General features: G+C 47.0%; 1 long non-coding RNA gene across 1 annotated transcript; it reads left to right on the forward strand.

Annotated features, from left to right (window-relative positions):
- The first annotated feature begins 213 nt into the window (after positions 1 to 213).
- LOC121003727 lies at positions 214 to 1397 on the forward strand. Its single transcript, XR_005779592.1, has 2 exons — positions 214 to 436; positions 537 to 1397. It is a non-coding gene; the product is annotated as an uncharacterized LOC121003727 (long non-coding RNA).
- Positions 1398 to 6039: the final 4642 nt, after the last annotated feature.

The raw sequence follows: 6039 nt of genomic DNA on the forward strand, positions 1-6039 counted from the left end.
TGCCGTCAATTGCTCCTACACAGTTCGGGAAATTGCATGTTAGCTGAAAAGTGTCCGCAATTTTCAGCCACTCCTCCTTGTTTGGTTGGCCCATCACAGCAGCATGAAGGACATGCCAAATGGCGATGCAGGTTTCCTTCACGATCACACTGGCTGTGGATTTCCCGATCAGGAAGGTGTAGTGAAGACTGATCAAAGAGTGGCCAGTAGCTAAATAGCTAAAAAAAATGTGCGAAAATAAAGATTACAATTAACGGATGTTTTTTTTTTTTTATTATAGTAAACTTACTAAAAAACAAGTGGAAGAGCCTCAAAGATGCATTCATTCGTCATCGGCGCAAGGAGAGGGAACAGAGGAGCGGAGCTTCGCCAAGTGCACGGTCCAGCTATGTCCATGCGGAGCAAATGACCTTTCTAATACCATGCACTGAAATGCGTAGGTGAGTCCAGTGCATACACATGCAGGAGAGGGTGTGGTATGACATGCATTCACTTTCATATCTTACACATACTTATGTATATTTTCATGTTCACAGCACCGATAGTAGCTAGTCGCAAAATCAACAGCAGGAGGAGGAAGAGGTCACCAGAGACAGTGAGGCCTGTGCGTCTACGGGGCCACTAAGTCCTCCTCCAACCGATCCCACCCCTCCATTCCAAACCCCCACACAGCCTGCCCCACCTGTCGTGGAAACCGAAAACATTCTGACTCACCGTCCAAAAAGGAGAAGACCAGATCGCCAAGAGGACCGGCTAATTGCATGCCTGGATGCACTTGCCCATCCAGCACCCAAACTCTCTTGTGATGGCCTTTTCTTACTTAGTTTGGAGGAAAAAATGCAGCAAGTGCCCAGAAGTCGCATAACTGAAGCGAGGGATACCTTAACAAGGGCCCTAGACAGCTTCATTCCACATTATGACATCACACAGCCCAACAATGCACCACAACATCCACCACAACATCCACCACAACATCCACCAACCACTCACACATACACATCACAAACATACCCACAAACTAACATACCACACCCTCACGACACATGGCACACACAACCACAATCATCATACAGCTATCCCTCCACCAGCATGGGCAACAACACCTCCACCACCACTCAAATGCAACCTGCCCATCAATCAGGCGGAATGAGAGAGGCCATGCGGGATCCAGAGCCACATTTTGCCTTCCCACAATACCAAAACCTTTGAGAAATAACATACATAATTTGGTGCATCAGGGGTGTTCGACCTTCATTGTTAATATAGGAAAATTACCTAATAATTTTAAGTTAAAAAGTACGATAGTTATGTTGATTTTGTTAAACACACTTTGCGCATTTTTTGAGGAACTGTAAGATGTTATTACTTTTCCCAAAAATAAAAACATTCGCAAAGTTTTTGGGACTCTTATTTCGAAGTGAGTGGTTCCATATGGAAAAATGTGGGTAAACTATGTATGTATGTTATATATATGCCAAATTTAAAAAGCATACACATCCAATACCCCCCCGCAAAAACACTCAAACGTCACAACCACCAGTAGAAAATAACAAAGGCCACACTAATATCCAGTCACCACACAATGCAAATGCTTTATAAGGCCACAATTAGAGTCTACTTACCGCAAAGTAATAATCAGTCTTTCTACTGGTGGTATACTGTCCCGCATGAAGGTGTCCTGACGTTCTAAACGGGTGCCCAACAACCCCAGGAGCTCATCAAAGCTGTTGAAAACGAAAATGGTGAGGGTTAACAATACTAAAAAACTAAAACTGGTACCTTCACAATTGGAACACCACTACTATAACTATTGTATATGTACAAACCTGGTGATGGACATCCGCGTGTAGGAAAAAAATTTGTCTTCATGGGCCCGGAGGGTCTCGTACAGTGCCCAGAACTGTCCCCTTTCCTGTCGATTGGCAATGACAGGATGGACCCAGAAGCGTCACCTGCTCTCTCTCCTTCGCCGCAAACGTCTGAGATGGATTGCTGCAACAATTGCCGCAATTGGTCACCTTCTGGAGAATTCCATGACTGCAAACAATCCACTCTCCCAACACACATGAAATTTCCCACCTGCATTTCTCTCTCATTAGACACCTTTCATATAGACAGGGCTGTATTTTCATTGGACAACACTGCTGTCAATCACACAAACGCGCGTAATACGCGCGTTGACTATAAACAAAAAGACGCACAGAAACGCGCGACAAAAACGCACGTTAAACGCGCATATCAAATACGCTCAAGTGTGAACCCAGCCTTAGTCCTTTGTCCCCAGTCCGGCCCACTTTACTGCTGTTACCTGGTTATCTATACACAGAGGTGATATCATTACAGGCAGGATTAGAATGACAGATAACACAGGATCCACCATTCACAATAAGTGATTGTCACATATTATCTATTCTTTCCTTGTACAATGACCTCTGCACAGGTCACAGAGCCTGCCTAGAAAACTCTCCCATAGAAGTCAATAGGGTCCCCTCCTGATCATTGTGTCTATGGCCCATGGGGTTACCATAAAGCAATTTTCTAAAAGCTTCCTAAATGCTCAGAAAAGATGGCCGCCCCATAATAGTGTTCAGGAAATAGAATTGCCATCGGAAAATAAAAAGAAATGAAAAAAAGGATGTGTGTCGCTATCTGGTTTTAACTTGCAGAAAAAAAAATTGGTGACACATTTCCTTTAGTGTGAACTAACACTACCCAATTGTTGAGCAGATGATCGGGCCAAATGTTCCTACGAACACTTGATCCCGATAATCTGCCCGTCCAAAGTTGAAACGCTGATTCATCAGGTGAAACAATCATTCATGCGGATACCCAAACAGCACTCTGCTGCCCTACCAAAAATTATACTGTATGTAAAAGCAACATTGCATGCTGAGTAGTGTTGATCGAGCACCAAAGTGCTAGAGTGCTCTGGTGCTCAAGTAGAACACTCTGGGATGCTCGGGTGCTCTACAGAGCACAATGGAAGTCAATGGGAGAACCAGAGCATTAAACCAGGCACCCCCTGCTCTGAAGGTGTCTGGTTCATAGGAAAAGGTCAGAAATTGATGGAAACACCACTGAAATGGTTCGAGAACAGCATGGAGAGGATGTCTGGATGCATCTTGGACTCCCAGGTCACTGCTGGGAACGATGTTGTCCGAGTAGTACGCCACTTTTACAGACCCACAATAATACACACAAAACCGAAGATAAAATCGATTTTAGAGGAAAAATTGTTCTTTCCTGTATATTTACTTGTATATAAAGTGCAAGTGCTTCCAAAAATTACAAGGAAGAGGCACTCCGATACAACCTGTATATCACATAAAGGAGGGCCTCATTCACATTGTGGTACAATTGTTCAGGTAGTGTGACTCCTACACTCATAAAGCCTATGCATTAAGTGAAAGGGCTGCCAAAAATTACAAAGTACCGGCACTCCAATACACCCTTTATTACACAGAAAGGAGGGCATCATACACACCCTTGAAAAATGATGATTGAAGGTCTGCTGGTTACCCTCAAAAACATTAGGGACGAAGGCCTGCTGCTGATCTGACCATCTAAAACATTAGGGGTGAGGGTCTGCTGCTGAGCTGACCCTCAAAAACATAAGGGGCGAGGGCCTGCTGCTGATTTGACCATCTAAAACATTTGGGGCAAGGGTCTGCTGCTGAACAGACCCTCTAAAACATTAGGGGCGAGTGCCTGCTGCTGAGCTAACCATCTAAAACATTAGTGACGAGGGCCTGCTGCTGATCTGACCATCTAAAACATTAGGGGCGAGGGCCTGCTGCTGATCTGACCATCTAAAACATTATGGTCGAAGGCCTGCTGGTGATCCTCTAAAACATTTGGGGTGAGGGTCTGCTGCTGAACTGACCCTCTAAAACATTAGGAGCGAGGGCAGCCTAATAAGAATGTTGATATGATGGAGGAGGAGGAGGACGACGAGAAAAGGAACATTGAACCATATACCCTTTTTTGTGGTGGAAGGGGTGCATGGGAATACAGTGTATTCAATACACCATAAAAGCCATATTTAAAGTGCCTTTATGTTCAGCCGCTTTCCTCTGGTGGAGTAGAGAAGTCAGGGGCAATCCAGGCCTTGTTCATTTTGACAAGAGTCAAACGGTCAGCATTTTCAGTTGACAGGTGGATGTGCTTATCAGTTATTATGCCCCCAGCAGCACTAAATACCCGCTCTGACAAAACGCTGGCGGCAGAGCAGGCCAGCACCTCCAAGGTTTAGAGCGCCAGTTCGTGCCACGTGTCCAGCTTGGACACCCAATCGTTGTAAGGCACAGAGGGATCACTGAGGACGCTGACACGGTCTGCTACGTACTCCTTCACCATCTTCCAAAGTTTTTCCCTCCTTGTGACAGTAGGCCACGCATCAGGGTGAGGGTGCTGGCGGGGTGTCATGAAACTGTCCCAGGCCTTGGAGAGTGTTGCCCTGCCTCTGTTGGAACTGCTGTGTGTTCCCCTCGTCTTCCCTTCTCTGTTGCCCAAGGAACTACATACTCTGCCGCCAGCGTTGTCAGCTGGAAATTTTTGGAGCAATTTTTCCACAAGGACCTTCTGGTATTGCACTATTTTGCTAGTCCTATCCACCACAGGAATGAGAGATGAGAAGTTCTCTTTGTAGAGGGGGGTTGAGAAGGGTGAACAACCAGTAATCGGTGTTGGCCAAAATGCATATAACATGTAGGTCACGGCAAAGGCAGTGTAACATAAAGTCAGCCATGTGTGCCAGAGTCCCAATAGACAAGACTTCACTGTCCTCATCAGGAGGATGAATCTCAATCTCCTCATCCTCTTCCTCCTTTTCAACCCATCCACGCTGAACAGATGGAATAAACCTGATATGGGTACTACCATCTGTAGCGGAGGCAACCGTCTCCTGCTCCTCCTCCTCCCTATCATCATCCAATTTGCACTGAGAAGAAGAACTCAGGGTCGTCTGGCTATCACCCAGTGTACTGTCTTCCCCCATTTCCACCTCTTTCACATGCAATGTGTATGCCTTCATTGTGAGCAGCAGTTGGATGGTTACGGTGATAATAGCGGCATCGCCGTTCACCATCTGTGTTGATTCCTTAAGGTTGCGTAAAACCTCTCAGAGGTCAGACATCCATGCCCACTCGTTGCTTGTGAAGAGCGGAAGCTGACTGGAAAGGCGACGACCATGTTGCAGCTGGTATTCCACTACTGCCCTCTGCTACACACAAAGCCTGGCCAACATGTGGAACGTGGAGTTCCAGCACGTGCTCACATCGCACAACAGTCGGTGAGCTGGCAATTGCAAGCACTGCTGCAGTGTTGATAGACCGGCGGCAGCTGTGGATGACTTTCGGAAATGGGCACACACGGCGCACCTTCACCAGTAGCTCAGGCAAATTGGGGTAGGTTTTGAGAAACCGCTGAACCACTAAGTTGAACAAGTGGGCTAGGCATGGTTTGTGTGTGAGCTTGCCGAGCTCCAAAGCCGCCACCAAGTTAGGGCCATTATCAGACACAACCATGCCTGGTTGTAGGTTGAGTGGCGAGAGCCACAGCTCAGTCTGGTCCCTTATACCCTGCAACAGCTATTCGGCGGTGTGTTTTTTGTCACTTAATCAAATTAGTTTCAGCACGGCCTGTTGCCAATTCCCCACTGCAATTCCCCAGCTACTGGCTGATGGCTGACTGGTGCTGCAAGATGACAATTCAGAGGTGAAAGTGGAGGAGGAGATGGAGGAGGAGAAGGGGGGTTGCAGCCACTAATGTAGGTGGTGGCGGAAGTCCTGATGGAAGTAGGGCCCGCAATCCTTGGCGTCGGTAGCACCTGTGCCATCCCAGGGTACGACTCGCTCCTGGCCTCCACAACGTTCACCCAGTATGCCACAGGGAAATGTAGCATCCCTGGCCAAAAGCACTTGTCCATGTGTCAGTCCTTAAGTGTACCTTCCCAATAACTGCGTTGGTCAGGGCACGGGTGATGTTACGGGACACATGCTGGTGTAAGGCGGGGATGGCACACCGGGAAAAATAGTGGTG

This window comes from Bufo bufo, chromosome 6 (assembly GCF_905171765.1).
Source record: "Bufo bufo chromosome 6, aBufBuf1.1, whole genome shotgun sequence".
Classification (NCBI taxonomy): Eukaryota; Metazoa; Chordata; class Amphibia; order Anura; family Bufonidae; genus Bufo; species Bufo bufo.